The sequence below is a fragment of the Malania oleifera genome, chromosome 1 (genome assembly GCF_029873635.1).
Source record: "Malania oleifera isolate guangnan ecotype guangnan chromosome 1, ASM2987363v1, whole genome shotgun sequence".
NCBI classification, from domain to species: domain Eukaryota; kingdom Viridiplantae; phylum Streptophyta; class Magnoliopsida; order Santalales; family Ximeniaceae; genus Malania; species Malania oleifera.
This window is the reverse complement of record NC_080417.1, coordinates 35,094,873-35,112,181: the sequence shown is the minus strand read 5'-3', so window position 1 is coordinate 35,112,181 and position 17,309 is coordinate 35,094,873.

Sequence of the window (17,309 nt, the reverse complement as noted above, 5' to 3'; positions counted from 1 at the left end):
ATACATGCATGCATATTCACACTCATGCACATGCATTCACACCCATGCACGTACACACCCATGCACATGCATTCACACCCATGCATGTGCTTACATATCTCCCCACTTATTTTACACACATGCCCATGCACTCATCTCAAACTCTTGGTCTTGAGCAAACCGTAAATAGGTTGACTATTGGCCCAACTCGGTTTTTCCATTAGTTTTGCTGATAACAAACAAAAGATAATCTAACTAGGAATGGTTGAGTAATGATGTTTCAAGTTTGACAATAAGGATCATTATGGACCATCAAGCTATATTCACCAACAAGTGATCCAAGAGAAGCTCAAAGTAACACCAGATTGATCAATGCATGAGGAATCTAAAACCAGCTCAAGCTAAAGTCCAAGGGATTTCAAAGTGACCATGTCATGGAAGATTTTGAGCTAAGAATATAAGGTTTTAGGATGAGCAATGTAAGTACTTCAAAGTTGAATATCTATTGAAATATCATTTGAAGCTCTTTAGGGGAAATACGTGGACTTAAAGACCTATTTTAAAACCCTAAAAAATGTTTTATAAAAGAGAAAAGAAAGAGAGCAAAACAGATTTTTGAAACTAAAATGAAAAAAACAAGAAAATGGAAAGTTCAGAATACCGAAGTCACTACCTAGAAGACTGAAGAGTCAACTTCAGAAGACTGAAGTTTAAGCTCAATCGTCTAAAGAATTACTTTAGAAGACCAAAGATTAAGTTCAGTCATCTGAAGATTTATTGGTGAAACACAGAAACAGGAAGAAGCATATCAGAAGACTGAACCCTGACTTCAATCGTCTGAACCCAAAACTTCAAAAGTCTGAAACCAAACTTAAGACGTATGACCCTGTGTCCAGTTCAATATTTTCAAAACTTTAAGGAACTTCAAAAGACTGACCCCAAAGGTTCAGTCGTTTGAACATTGTTAACGGTCAAATTTTTTAAATATTTTAAATGTTTTAAAAATGGTTTCTTGTGCTCCAAATTTTCCTAAAACTTGGGAAACACTCCAAGTAATCTTGGGTAGCATGAAACAAACTTTATTGGCCTATAAATACATAGTTTTACAAAATAAATAACACCAAGAGTAGAAAAATTTGCTCTAAGCTCTCTTGTATTCAAAGTCACTACTTGCTCAACCACTTGCAATATGAAAGTGCTAACATTCTGAAAGTGTTGATTATCAATTCCTAACTTCTACATACTGATTTCTCATCTGGAGAAAAGGGGACTTGGTGAATTCTAATCTTGAGCTTCGAATTGTATTTCAATCTTTGATATTTAATTTCTAAAGTATATATATTTGAATTGTACTAATCAATTCTGTGTGTGAGCACTCTTTGTACACATCTACTTGCTATTTTTCTTGTAGTTATTGGATGATTCCAGGTTTTTTTATTGTTGATCGAACGAGGGAATATCGTTTGGAGAGGCGGCTCTAGCCTACTTGAAGGAGTGGTTGTAAAAGGTGTTGTTCCGCCTGGTAAAGGAACTAAGCTAGTGGAATCCTTTGGTGGTTTGCCAAAGGCGAGGACGTAGGCTGTGGATAAGCCAGACCTCGTAAAATCATGGTGTTCTTCTCTCTTCCTTACTCTTTTTACTTTCCATGCCATATATTCTTGTGTATGCTAAGTGCAAGTTGTAGGGCTTAAAATCAAAATTCAAAGAAGACTTGATTTTTAGAAAGTACGTTTTAATTAACCGTTTGCGGAAACCCAAAAAGGAGTACGTTGGTTAATTTTTAAAAATCTTGATTTAGATAAGCACAATAAAATTCCATTCAAAGTTGGGTTTGCAAACAACCACAGGGCTGCTACCAAAAAGCATAACATTCTTGAATGATTGATTGATTTCATATTTTGGCTAGTTAGATTGTGTTTTTAATTTTTCAGTACTTTGTGGTGTGATTTGGTAGTGATCATAAGGTGATTGATTTACTTTCTTGTTGTTGCATTAAAACAAGTAAGAAGTTGAAAAGAGGTTAAATTTTTAAATAATCCAATTCACTCCCCCCCCCCCTCTTGGGAAAGCTATTCTAATTCTCCTCAAACCGATTGGATCCTCTGAACCGCGCTGAACTGGTTTTGTTTGTATTATCTTTACTCTAATAATTCTAAAATTCACCAAAATCCACAAAAATCATAAAATGCCAGAAGAATCACAAATATTTTAGAAAATTTCAAAAATATTTTCAAACTTTGATTTTCATGGTTTTTATCTTAATTTTACTTGTGTTATTTTGAAGTTCGGGAAAAATATTAAATCACAAAGAAATGTCTTCACACTTACAAAAAAAACCACAAAGTGTTTTGAGGCCCCAAAAATTGCTTCCATCCCGAATAAGCTCCAAAACCTCCCAGAATATTACTTTTTCACATAGAAAATTCTATTAAAATTTTAAAACCCCTAGGAGTGTCCTTTTGTACCCTACTTTCTTGATTTTCTAATCCCGATGATTTCAAAGGGAGGCATGAATTTTTTGAAGTACGATATGCCCTGGTTATGAGGGAATACCTATATAGTATTTTCATTTTTTTTGAATTTTTTTTTTTTTGGAAATAAGTAATATTAAAGGCTTATAAAGTTGGTTTAAGGGATAATTTTCCATTAATTTGGTATTGTTCGTAAGAACGGACGTGTAGGGCGTGCTAATACCTTCCCCTCGCGTAACCATACTCCTGAACCCGATTCTAGTAACACAGACCGATTATACCCTTAATTGGGTAGTAATCAAGTGTTCTAATCACACTTCAAAAGGTTAGTAGTGACTCCATATACCATGTTTTCCACAAAAATATTCTTTTCAAATATCACCCACCTTTTCTAGTTCGCATACCCGGGGGCATCACACCACATGGTTGTGTTTCCACTCCGTGCAGGAGGATGTCGCGACAGCTTGGTGACTCCACTGGGGACATTTGACAGTCGATCCGATGATTAATTGAGGATTATCCCAAAATCCAAATCTAACAAGCCTTCTTGATTACTCATTCCCTGCTTTGTACATGTTGTTCATATGTTTATTTGTTTGCAGGTACTTCATGAATAATCACAGCAAGTATAAGTGAATAAATGTTTGGCTTTGCTTGTGAATACTTCATTGACCAAATAAGCATGCGATTAATTGTGAATATCTTAATTTAGCATGATATGATAAGCATGTGACCACTTAATCCATGATTTGTTTGAATAAAGCTTGTGTTTAATTCTAAATAATGGATGGATGGATGTGGGGTAGATGGTTTAGGCTAAAACTGCTAAACTCACACACTTTCATAGCTGTATACTTGGGCTTTCCCTTTTTAGTATTGGATGATAGTATTCCTTTGTGGCAGAGCTTGATAGGACCCACGAACCACTCCACTTAGTGCGAGCTATGTTCGAACCTCTGTGAGGGATGATGGAGTTTCAATATGGGGACCTTTTGTCATTAGGGATTAGTGCTTAACCACACATAATGATCTAGAATCCCTTGCCTAGGATAGAGCCTCAAAAAACCTTCTATGTATCTACCATGGGACAGGACAAGAGCTCCATCCTTCTTCGCCTAAATTTTTATTTGAACATGATTGTTTTTTGAATGATTAATGACATCTCTGAAATATTGCATGCATATAGGCATACATCTTGCTTGACCAAGGTTCTAGGAGAGATCCAAGCTTTTCATGGACAATACAGAAATACATCGAGAGACCGAATTTGTGGCACAACTATATTCTGAAAATCAGCAGATCGGGTGGGGGGACAACTTGAATCAAGGGTCCTTCATTGAGTTACCAGCTCGAGTTAACATCTGCACAAGGTTTAATTCACTCCATGAACTAAAAATCATTTGGAAGGAATGGGCGCCTACTCGCTATTTAATGTTCTCCCAAACATAGAGGCATATCAATTTTTTCTTACATTTATCAGTGAATACCTAGGCTATCAAAGGATTGGTCGAATTTTGGAATCCACCATATTGTTGCTTCACAATGAATGAAATCAACCTGAAACCAACCATCGAAGAGTACGCTTCCCTTTTACATCTGGTTAAGCAACCAACGTCATAGAAAACTTACATACTGGATACTAGCGTCTTCTTCATCAAGGAACTGTTTGCTACCACCAGAATCAAAATTCAGAAGACATTCTCAGGAGAAGGAGTGGAAATCAGAAACATCTCCTAGGGTCGGTTGAAAGAAATAATGGCAGAAGAAGAACGAGAGGAAGTTCAGATACATACAATGGCTCTGGCTATCTATGGTTTGCTTGTGTTTTCGAGAAAGCTAGGCATGATCGACCAGGCTACCATCTCATTTGTTGCACAGATACTGAGATGGGGTCAATCTAGTACAAGGAATCTTGGCAAAAGCCTTTCAATCCCTTAACCATTGTAAAACAAGGAGGTAAGAATGGTTAAGATGTTGCATGCCACTGTTGTATGTCTAGATCGTGAGCCACCTGTCACCTAATCTAGGTGGATTTTGTAATATTTTCTCAACAATCAGGATCCCTCTGGTTGAATTTAGAGAAACTCAATGGATGGAACGGTGTGGCAAACTAAAATTGAATGAGAAGTTGCTTGGGTTGGTGGATTCAGGAATTGTTTGGTAGGCATCTTGGATGGATGATGCTAGCATGGTATATTGGCGCGGAAATCTACTATGGGTCCCACTAATCGGCCCATGGGGTGGGGTTGCATATGCCCCTTCGATGGTTCGAAGGAAAATGGGAGCAACTCAGTTCCTGCCCATGACTCATAGACTAGTAAACACTCAATTCATATATGAAGCAGACGATAGCCAGTAGAAATTCTGTGAATTCATAGTAGCTTGGAAGCACGTGCACGTGGTGGAATCAAATAGTCAAAACTTGGGTGTAAGAGAGAATTACGAATCATGGTTAGCCAATAGGGTGAATCCAAAGGCCAAGCAAGTATCATAAGCCCTCATAACTCGAACCAAAGTTCCAGTAGCGAATGAACAGTCAAAGGGATAAAGACAGCCATTGGAATCCATGAACATAGTAACAAAAGTGCAGCGAATCAGAAAAAAAAAGAGAGAGTTAGTTGCTTTCTACAATAACAAAGTCAAACAACAGAAGTCTCAACTCGTGCTATTAGAAAAGGAGGTAGCGGCCCTGAGAAAGGAGAGACGAACGCTTCGAGCTGCGCTTGACCAAAAGAACAAAATGCTAGAAGGCGTCAAGGCTGAGATTGAAGAAAAACTCTCCATATGTGAGAATTAGACAGCCAGTGGGACGAGTAGAGGAGGACCTTTAGCCAGGCGTTAGATAAGGCTGAACTATTCATAGAACAGGCCAGGTACTTGGAGGCCCAATACAGAGCACTAAAGCAAAAAGTAGACGGTTCAGCACCCAGAAGGTCAGAGCTAGCTTAAGAAGGATCGAGCCGCGTCAATAAAAGCAAGTGGGGGAATTAGAATCCTGCATCGGTTTAGTTCATTTTGAAGCTCCTTGTATTTTGTCCAAAATGTTGTATGGAAAAATTATAATGAACTGATGGCGATTTTTCCCGAAACCTTGGTCAAGGCACAAAGGCCACATATATGATTATATTATTTACGTATGTTCATACACTGACTACATGCTTGCATAAACATTCATTGCATACTCATACACACATTGTCCTAACAAGAGTGAGTTTTGTGTTCAAGGGAAAAGAGAATTGATTGTGAATCGGCAAAATTGAGGCGCCTACCCATTCGTACAACACCCGCAGATAGGCAAAAGTTATGGCAGAGCAATTGGAAAGCCGCGTCCTAGGAATAAAGCAAGGATAGGAGGAGTTGAGTATCCAAATGAAAAGGATACTAGACTTGCTACTAAATAAGGGAAAAATAGTTCAAGAGCAAGACAATGAAGCAGACACAAATCCCATCCATCCTCTAGGCTTCACACCAGCCAATGGGCAATTGTCTAGACCACCACCAATAATCCTATAGGGCCCACCGCCGAATGCAGCCACCTTTATCCCAGCAACGCCAATACTAGGGGTTGAGATGCTTTAGGTAATGACGGCAGATATGGGTGCAACCAAGACCGCAGCTGAATACTGCTATAACGAGCTCGAGGAGCGGTTAAGAGTTCTCAAAGGGACCTATGCGTCCAACCTAAATACCTTTTAACATACTTGTAAAATATTTTTATAAGGTCAAAAATTATTTCAAAAAGGTTAGATTCATTTTTGGAATGAAAGCATCAAAAAGAGGATTTTCAAAATGCTGTTAATTTTTCTATATTTGCATTGAGGTGTATTTTTATCTATCAAAAACCCTTTATTTTAAAAAGTGTTCAACATGAAAGTTGTAGGATTTTCTCTTATATTTCATTTGAAACCAAGATCATCAAATTTGGAGTTATACAGAAAACTTTATGACCAAAAAACAAAAGGATACTCAAAACTGACAGTAACCAGTAGACTGCCTGAACCAGGACAGGCACCTGGGTGGCCATGGCAGGCGACTGGCTGTGTTTTGGTAGGTGACTACTAGGCTACTGCCCCTGCTGCTCCTTTAAAAATAACATGGCAGACGACTGGTGGGTTGGGGTAGGTGACTGCCACGCGGCTGTTTTGATTTTTCTCATAACGGTCAAATTTTTAAATGGGGTTGTTTGTGTCTCAAAATTTATGGAAACTTGGGAGATATTTGAACACACTTGGGGACCAAGTCACTTACCTTTAAAGTCTATAAATAAGCCTAAAATATTATTGAATCATACACCAAGAATTAAAATTTAGCAAAAATTCAGCATCTCTCTCAAATTACTCTTAAACTCTCAAGTCTCTCTGTTGCTCTCAAGCTCACATATTGTGCATGAATTCAATTGAGTTTTTGTTGATCTTCTTCCATAAATCTTGTGCTACAAATTCTCAATATTTCAATCATTGAAAGAATTAATCGGTGATATACTTCATTGAGCTTTAAGTTAAATTCCATATTGTTATTTACTTTGAAGTACATTAGTTTCTAAATTGTTGTACTAATCAGCTCTTTGTGTGAGCAAGTTCTTGTACACAAATATTTGATTTGTATCTTGTATATTGACAATTCCAAGGGTTGTTTGGATTGTTGGCTATGCAAGGGGATATTACTTAGAGAGGCGGGCTTTAACCTATGTAAGGAGTGACCGGATGAGAGGATATCGTTTGGAGAAGGAGGGCTCTAGCCTTAACCAAGGAGTGTTGTAAAGGTTTGTTCCACTTGTCAATGGAATAGGTTTAGTGAATCCTTTGGTGCATTTGCCAAATGCGAGGACGTAGGTTGTGTTGAAGCCGAACCTCGTAAAAATCCCTGTCTCACTCTCTTTTTCCCTATTCTTTATTTTCAGTTCATATACAACTGCGTGGATGTTTTAAATATCTAAATTATACATACTACGTATATCTGGAAATCAAGTAAACTTAAAGTCCAATTTTGATTTGGGTTGCGAAAATCGAAAGGGAGTACGTTGGTTACACCATATATTGCGGAAACCATATGGGAGTACATTACTTGGTTAACATCCCAAAGATAAATTTACCAAGAGTTTATTTGAGTTCTAAATAATTGGAAAGAGTAATTGGATTCATTTATATAGGGCTTTACATCAGCAAGCATAAATTCTCATTCACTACAGGGCTTGGTTCAAATTTGGCTAATATCAACAAACAACCATTTTGATTTTTTATATTACATAAGTGCTGTGTATTGGCTTGGTTGTTTGCTTTCTAATTATAGTTGATTGGTTTGGTTGAAAGATTGGATGTTTTTATGGTTAAGGATTAAATAAAGAAAACTAAGTTCTTGAGTGCTTAACAAATTAAACAAACAAGTCACGATTTGGTTAAAAGAAATAAAATAAGTTTAATAATTTTTAAAAGGAATTAAAAGAAAATTTTAAAAGAAAATTCACCCCCCCCTTCCCTCTTGGGAAGCTATTCCTAATTTTACATATGATTGGTGGTCTTACAACTACCAATTAGATCACATTCGCTGATGAGGAGATCCTAATAGAAGGACAAGCGCATAACCAGGTGCTGTATGTTTCTGCTAAATGCCCGGACCACATGATTGCACAAGTACTAGTTGATAACGGGTCATCCTTGAATGTCATGCCCATGAAGACCCTACAAAAGTTGCCTTTTGACCTTTATTACATGAGACAAAACAACCTAACCATGCAGGCCTTCGACAACACTCGCATAGAATCAGTGGAATCTATTGAAATCCCAGTGCAGATCGAGCCTGTCACCTTTGACATCAAATTTCAAGTTATGACCATCACCAAATCTTGCTGCTGTTTATTGGGGAGGCCAGTCATACATAACACTGGGGCAATTCCATCATCTTTGCACCAATGGGTGAAATTCTTTGTGAACAAGAAATTGGTTTATGTCTACAGGGAAACTGACTTAATGGTAACCAAACCCACTTTCACCCCCTATATAGAAGCAGCCGAGGAGGCCTTGGAAGAATCGTTTTGGGCTTTTGAGATCATTAATGCAATGATTGTGATTGAAGGATCTCCAGTTCCATAACCTCGAGCTTCCTCTACAACTCGTATGGTTTCTACAGAATTGATCAGGTAGGGGTATCATCTTGTTCAAGGGCTAGGAAGGTGCTTGCAGAGAATTCCAAGGCCGTTAATGGTTCCTGAGGTGAAGGATAGATATGGTCTGGGTTATAAGCCCACCTTTGCAGACAAAAAGAATAAGAAGGTAGAGAAAGTGGCACAGAGGAGGGAGAGACTCATCGACGAGACCAGCACTCAGTGGGGATCAGGTGTCCCACATATAGATCAGACCTTCACAAAGAGCAGCCAAGCTGATCTTGAGACAGAAATGAAGTAACTGAGTATATCTATTTTGGACTCAGAGGCTTCCCCAGACACCTCAGAAAAGTGTGCCGTCTTCAACCAGGAGCGAAATTATAGAACTAGAGTTCTTTTGACTTTCCTTGTGTTTTCATGTAATGATTTTTATTCTTGTTTTTCCTTTCATTTCACATTTTGTAACCCGATGGCATTATAGTCCCGAGCAGTTTGTCACTTAATGAAAATAGATTATGCATTTTTTGACATTCTTTTGCATACCAAGCTTAGTTATCAAAATTTGTTTACTATGATTTCTTGTAGGAATAGAGGAGATAATGACACTAGTGCCCTTGATCGAGAAATTGACATTAATTTTGAAAACATAATTCATGAAACCGAAACTGAAGAAGGTGAGGTGAATTTATCCCTCGAAATGGAGAGAATGTTGAAGTCAAATGAAAAGCTAACACTAACCAGTAATGACCCCATCATCATAATCAATCTGGGAACTGAGGAAGAACACAAACAAGTGAAAATTGGAGCATTGTTGAGGGGTAAGGAAAGGAACAAAATAATTAAGCTGTTAAAAGAATACCAAGATGTGTTTGCTTGGTCATTTCAGGATTTCTCGGGTTTATACATAGATTTGGTAACCCAAAAAATTCCCCTCTACCCAGATTCTAAGCCGGTGAAGCAAAAGTTGAGGAGAATGTGGCTAGAAATGTTGCTTAAGATAAAAGAAGAGGTGCAAAAAAAAATTCAAGGTTGGGTTGTTGGAGGTAGCCCAATATCTCGAATGGATGGCTAACGTTGTCCCGATAATAAAAAAGAATGGCAAAGTATGAGTCTGTGTGGACTACTAGGACTTAAATAAATCTATACCTAAAGATAATTTCCCACTTCCGCACATTGTTCGTTGGTGGACAATACAGTAGGGCATGCTTTATTTTCGTTCACAGATGGTTTTTTAGGATACAAAAAAATTAAGATGGCCTAGAGGATAAGGAACATACCACTTTTATCGCATTATGGGGGACCTTTTATTACAAAGTCATGCCATTTGCTCTTAAGAATGTCAGGGCTACTTACCAAAGAGTTATAGTGACTCTATTCCATGACTTAATGCACAAAGAGATTGAGGTGTATGTAGATGACATGATCGTCAAATCATAGATTAGAGATGACCATGCAGCAAACTTGGAGAAGCTATTAAAGAGGCTCCGAAAATGCCAACTGAAATTGAACCCGGAAAAATGTACTTTTGGCACCACTTCAGGAAAGTTGCTGGGTTTTATAGTGAGTAAGAAGGGGATTGAGGTTGACCTCGACAAAATCAGAGCAATTCGAGAAATGCCTAGCCCTAAGACTGAAAAGGAGGTGTGGAGTTTCCTAGGCAGACTCAATTATGTCCTCGCCTTTGGAAAACCACCAAAGGATTCACTAAACATATTCCTTTAACGGGCGGAACAGTACCTTTACAACACTCCTTGGTTAAGGCTAGAGTCTGCCTTCTCCAAACAATATCCCCTCATCCGGTCACTCCTTAACTAGGCTAGAGCTCACCTCTCTAAGCAATATCCCCTTGCTTAGCCAACGATCCAAACAACCCTTGGAATCGTCAATCTACAAGATAAAAATCAAATAGATGCGTACAAATAATGTTTACATAAAGAGCTGATTAGTACACTTTAGAAACTAATATACTTCAAATTCAAAATATCAAAATAATGAAGTAAGAAGCTCAATATAAATATCACCGGTTTACTTCTCCTTGATGAGGATCAAGAACTTAAATCAGATACTTCAGAGAAGTTGTAAAAGCTTAGAGATTTCTCAGAAATTTCGAAGCAATTCAGAGCTTTAAAAAAAATAGCAAGAAGCTTTTAAGTGAAAGAGATCTTGAAAGAATTTTCAATGCTTGGTATATTTTGTTTCTCATAAACCATGTATATATAGGCTTCAAAAACACTTTCATTCGTGCTCCCCAAGTTTACTTTGACTGCCCCCAAAGTTTCCAAAATATTAGGGCGCAAGTCAATTAAATTTGAAAAAGAGAAGCTTGAAAAATCTGCCCGTTGCCGTACTTCGGTTGCCTGAGGTGCAATCTCAGTAGCCTGAAGTAGGTTCAGGAGCCTGAAGACACAGGGTCAAGCGCCTGAAGATACACTACCTGTTTGATTTTCTTCAGCAAAAATCTTCGGTTGCCTGAGGATTTAACCTCAATCGCCTGGACAGTAAAAAATCACTTTCCTTCTTTCTTTTTCAAAGATAATTGGTTTCTTTGCTTTCTTACTTTTCGAAAACATTTTCTGGGGTATTAAAATAAAGTATCTAAGTCCATCTTTATCCCCTAATGAGCTTCATTTCACTCACAATGACATTTTTAATTTTGAAGTACTTACATGAAGATTTCCTAACAATTTGAATATTTCTTGTTCTTTGAAACTTCATAATCATCTTGAAGCTTTAGGTCCATTTCATCTTCAGATGTCTTTGTGCTTCTTGTTTTGATCACTTCATGACACAACATACACCTTTAAGCTTGTTGGTGATCTTTCGAAGATTTGTTGAGTTTGGCCTTTTCAGATTCTTAAAAATATCATTACTTGAACACATAATGTCATTAACCTTTTCTTCATTTGTTATCATAAAAACAAGAGGTGAAAGTCTTGTTAGGCTAACAATCTCCCTCTTTTTGATGGTGAAAAATGAGGAGCAAAAAATTGTAAAAAACTTGTAGAATGCTCCCCCTTACAATAAGCATAGATTCAAGTAATATTTCCCAATTTTTGCTTTTGCATAGTTTATTTATATAGTCAATTTTCATATTGCATTTTTCAACATTGAGCATAGTATTTCTCTAAACCGTTTCAACATATAATGTTTTCAACATTCAATTTCGTGCATATTCAATTAGGCTCAATATACCATTCTACTCAAATATTCAATTCAGTTCAATTCATATTTTTGCTCTCTAAACCATCTCTCCCCTTTTGACATCATACAAAAAGGGTACACAATTTTAATACAAAGAGCAAAGAACCATATAGATATGCATCTAGAGAACCATAAGTAGTACAACTCAAAAACACATCACTAAGATGTGACCTATAGTAGTACCATTGTTCATCCGTGCATACAAACTCTAGTGTTACATCCCCTTTTTGTACATGATCATGAAGAAAGTGATGTCGTATTTCTATGTGCTTAGTTTGTGAATGTAATATGAGATTCTTTGAGATATTTATTACACTCGTATTATTGCATCTTATAAGGATTGTTTCATAACTTAATCCAAAATCCTTCAGTTGTTGCTTCATATAAAGCATTTGAGCACAACAACTACCTGCCGCTATGTATTCAACCTCAGTTGTGGAAAGAGCCACTGAATTTTTTTTCTTGGAAAACCAAGAGACCAAGGAGTGTCCTAAGAAATGACAAGTACCGCTAGTGCTCTTCCTATCCACTTTACTACCCACAAAATCAGCATCTGAATAACTAAGAATCTCAAAGGATGTGTACTTAGGATACCATAACCCAATTTCCACGGTTCCTATCAAATATCTAAGTATCCGTTTAACAGCTAGCAAATGAGACTCTTTTGGTGCAGACTGAAATCTTGCACACAAATATACGCTAAACATTATTTCTGGTCTACTGGCAGTCAAGTATAACAAGCTACCTATTATTCCACGATATAGCTTGACGTCTACTAGTATACCTTGCTCGTCTTTTTCTAATTTCAATGAAGTGCTCATAGGTGTACCTAGTATTTTTCCGTCTTCCATATTAAACTTTTTGAGTAAGTCTCTAATATATTTTGATTGATTTATGAATATTCCATGATTTGCTTGTTTGATTTGAAGTCCTAGGAAGAAATTTAGTTCACCCATCATGCACATCTCAAATTTATTTTGCATGATATTGACAAATTCATTACACAATTCTTTATCTTTAGTGCCAAATATGATGTCATCTACATATACTTGTACTAGGAGAATATCATCTTTCTTAGACTTTATGAACAGGGTTGTATCTATCTTTCCTCTTATAAATTCATTTTCTAATAGAAAACCGCTTAGCTTTTCGTACAAAGCTCTAGGAGCTTGCTTTAAACCGTACCAGGCTTTCGTCAGTCTATACACGTGATCTGGATTCTTATGATTTTCAAAGCCTAGGGGTTGTTCTACATACACTTTTTCATTTATGTAGCCTTTTAAAAATGCACTTTTGACGTCCATTTGATATAGCTTGAAATCCTTAAAAGTTGTATATGCTAAAAGCATTTGTATGGCTTCCATCCTAGCTACAAGGGCAAATGTTTCTTCAAAATCTATACCTTCTTCTTGATTATATCCCTAAGCTACTAATCTAGCCTTATTTCTCACAACTACTACATGTTCATCTTTCTTATTCTTATATATCCATTTGGTCCCTATGATTGACTTATCCTCAGGTCTGGGAACTAATGTCCATACTTTGTTTCTCTCAAGTTGATTTAATTCTTCTTGCATGGATAGCACCCAAGATTCATCCTCTATAGCTTCACTCACATTCTTAGGTTCTTCTTGAGATAGAAATGCAAAATGACTAACTATGTTCCTAAGAGAGGAGCGAGTGGCTACTCCACGTAATGGTTCACCTATTATTCGATCTATGTGATGATTCCTTATGTATTTCCATTCTCTAGGTGGTTCATTAACCTCATTTTTAGTTCGATCAATTTCAATGGATGGTTCCTTAAGTTCATTTTTCTTTTTTGAATCATTCTCAATTGATAGTTCTTCAAATTCCTTGTTTAATTCAATTTCATCTTCATCAGTTCTTTTGGAGAAGGGATTTGACTCATTGAACACTACATGAATAGATTCTATGACTGTCAATGTTTGTTTGTTATATACTTTATAGGCTTTACTATCTAAGGCATACCCTAGGAAGATACCTTCATCAGATTTTACATCGAACTTTCCTAGATGCTCATTGTCTCTAAGCACAAAACACTTACAGCCAAAGACATGAAAATAAGATATGTTTGGTCTATGGCCATTCCATAATTCATAAGGAGTCTTATTAAGTGATGGTCTAATCAGAACTTTATTTAACACATAGCAGGCAGTATTCACTGCCTCAACCCAGAAGTATTTAGGTAATTTATTTTTGTTAAGCATAGTTTTGGCCATTTTTTGTATAGACCTATTCTTCTTTTCAACTACACCATTCTGTTGCGGTGTTCTAGGTGCTGAAAAATTATGGGCAATTCCTAATGAATTACAATAGTCTTCCATGCCTTTATTTTTAAATTCTCTACCCCTGTCACTTCGAATTTTAGTAATTGCATATCCCTTTTCATTTTGGATTTTCTTGCACAGGTTTATAAATTGTTCACATGCTTCATCTTTGTGACCTAAGAATAGTACCCATGTGTATCTTGAAAAATCATCAACTATGACAAAGGCATATGATTTTCCTCCTAAACTCTGAATTGGGTTTGGTCCAAATAAGTCTAAGTGTAGCATATGGAGTGGCCTAGTAGTGGAGATCTCTTTCTTCTTCTTAAAGCTTGTTCTTGCTTGTTTTCCTAATTGAAATGCATCACAGATTTTATCTTTCACAAATTTAGTCTTAGGCAGTCCTTTAACTAATTCTTTCTTATCTAGTTTTGAGATTAAATCCATGTTTGCGTGTTCTAGTCTTCCATGCCAAATCTAGCTTATTTCATTCATAGCAGAAAAGCATGTCACACTCTGTGGTATATACGTTTTCATGACGCTTAGCAATGAACAGTATATTATTATCAGTTTTGTGTTCAACTATGCACTTGTCATGTTCAAATGATACTTTGTAGCCTTTATCACATAGTTGACTTATGCTCAATAAATTGTGCTTTAAACCTCAACTAATAAAACATCATCTATAATGAGTGAGGAATCATTACCGACTTTACCGACAAATGTGATCTTTCCCTTAGCATTGTCTCCAAAAGTAACAAACCCTTCATCCTTGGGTATGATAGATGTGAACTTTGTTTTATCTCCGGTCATGTGACGTGAGCATCTGCGATCCATATACCATTTATCTTTTGAGGATGCTGATCTTAAGCAAATTTGCAAGACACAATCAAATAACTAGCTTTGGTACCCAGATTGTCTTGGGTCCAGGAGGTTAGTGCTAGATTGACCTTTGACCTTCCATACTTTCTTTATTTTTACATCTTTATTTTTTAAAGGACAGTCAAACTGTATGTGACCCAACCTTCTACATTTAAACCATGTAGTATTTCTATAATAATTCTTAGTTGGAACATATGACTTTGACTCTTTTGTAAAATAACCCATGTAAAGATGTCTTTTCTTTAGATTTTCCTTACCATTAAAACCGAGCCTTTCCTTTTCTAGGGAATTTCTTTAAGATCCTAGGAGCTTTTCAAAGTTGTTTTGTCCCTCAGTAAATTTACAAATAATTTCATATTTATCTTTGAAATCCTTTTCTAACTCCTCGATTTTCAAATCTTTATCTTTTATGAAAGATGCATGGGATACATTTTGGTGTTCAACTAGATTTGAAAGTTCTTTGACTTTGCTTCTCAACTCAGAAATTTTTTTTGTTTTCTTTTCAAGCATTTTAATAGTTTACAGGTATTCTTGTTTCAGTTCATCATATGAAATCATATCATTTTCATTTTCAAATTCACTCGAATAATATGAAGATGATGAAAAAGATGATTGTACCTCAAGGTTATCATGTGCCATTAGACACAAATTGGCAACCTCGTCGTCACTTGATTCAGATTCTAAACCGCTAGTGTTGTGTGTATCCCAACCGACTTTTTGCGCCTTCTTCTTTTTCTTTGAGGTTTTCATGAGCTTTGGACACTCAGGCATGATGTGTCCAACTTCTCGGCAGTTGTAGCATGTTGGTGGATCCTCTTTATTTTTCTTCATGCTTTGCTCTCCTCTTTCCGATTTAGAGTTCCGGACTTTTCTGTTGAACTTCTTGTTCTTCTTCAAGAACTTCACAAATTTCTTTGTTAGCAAGGCCATGTCATCATCCGTTTCAGAATCACTTCCTTCACTTGAATAGCTTGATGATGCCTTAAGTGCAATGACCCTCTTTGCTTTTCTTTGCTTATTTTTCCTTTCGTTTATTGCCAGCTCATATGTGATGAGCAATCCAATGAGTTCGTCCATCGACATCTCCTTGAGATTTCTCCCTTCTGCTATTGCCGTAGCTTTTGCTTCCCACATTGGAGGTAATCCCTTGAGTATTTTCCTAATCCACTCATAAGTAGCATAAGTTTTTCCAAGAGCATTTAAAGAGTTAATGATGTGTGTGAATCTAGTGTACATGGATTGTATGAATTCATCAGTCATCATTTTAAATGCTTCAAATTCACTAGTGAGCATGTCTATCCTACTATTCTTGACTTCCTTAGTGCCTTCATATGTAACTTCTAATTTTTCCCAAATTTCTTTAGCTGAGTTACATACCATTACCCTATTAAATTCATTGACATCTAATGCACAGAAAAGTAAGTTCATGGCAGTGGCATTGATTTGAACTGACTTCCAATCCTCTTCAGTATATTCATCTTCAATTTTAGGTACATTAATCTTATCAATTACTTTCATAGGAATGTGATTTCCCTTAGTCACTATTTTCCGAACCTTTCAATCTATGTTCAGCAGATATATGCTCATCCTACGTTTCCAATAGGTGTAATTTACACCACAGAAAATGGGTGGTCTAGTGGATGAGTGTCCCTCACCGAATGGAGTTACACCAAAGTGTGCCATGTGATCATTTTACAAATTAACTATCAAGTTTATGTAAACCTGCTCTAATACCAATGTTGAATCAGGTGTAATCCCAAGAGGGGGGGTTGTTGACCTTATAGGTCACGCCTGGTTTTGATAATGACAAATACTCTTGTATTTAATGAGTATCTAGTTCATGTGCAGGTCTATATTAGCAGACACATTGATGGCATGTGAAAGCTTAAAGCTTGAAGACCAGTTTGTGTTTTTTCAGTTGTAATATAAATTTAGTGATCAAATTGGTCTGTAATAGTAATTAGGATATTTCGTTTGTAATAAGCACACACAAACATGCATGGTTTACTTTGTAAGCTCAAACCAAAAAGTGACCGTAATCACACATTTGCACCTATGTTTGTTAGGCACTTCATTAGAATTTGTGTGTATTAAAACGGGACCGAAATGCACACTTTGTGCACTTTTGGTCGACCGAACCAGGCAGTTCATTCTGCCTTCGTCAATTGAACCAGGCCTGGGTCAACAGTTGACCAAGGCCCTAGTCAACCAAACCAGGTAGTTCAAAAAGTCCCGGTCGACCGAAACCTCCCTAGGTCAACATTTTGACCATTTGGTTGATTGAGTTTGTACTCTAACTACCTGGTCGACCGAGGGTCCTTGGGAGAAATCTCAATGGTCTGGTTGACCGAACCATCCAATTCAAATTGGCCTCGTCGACCTAAC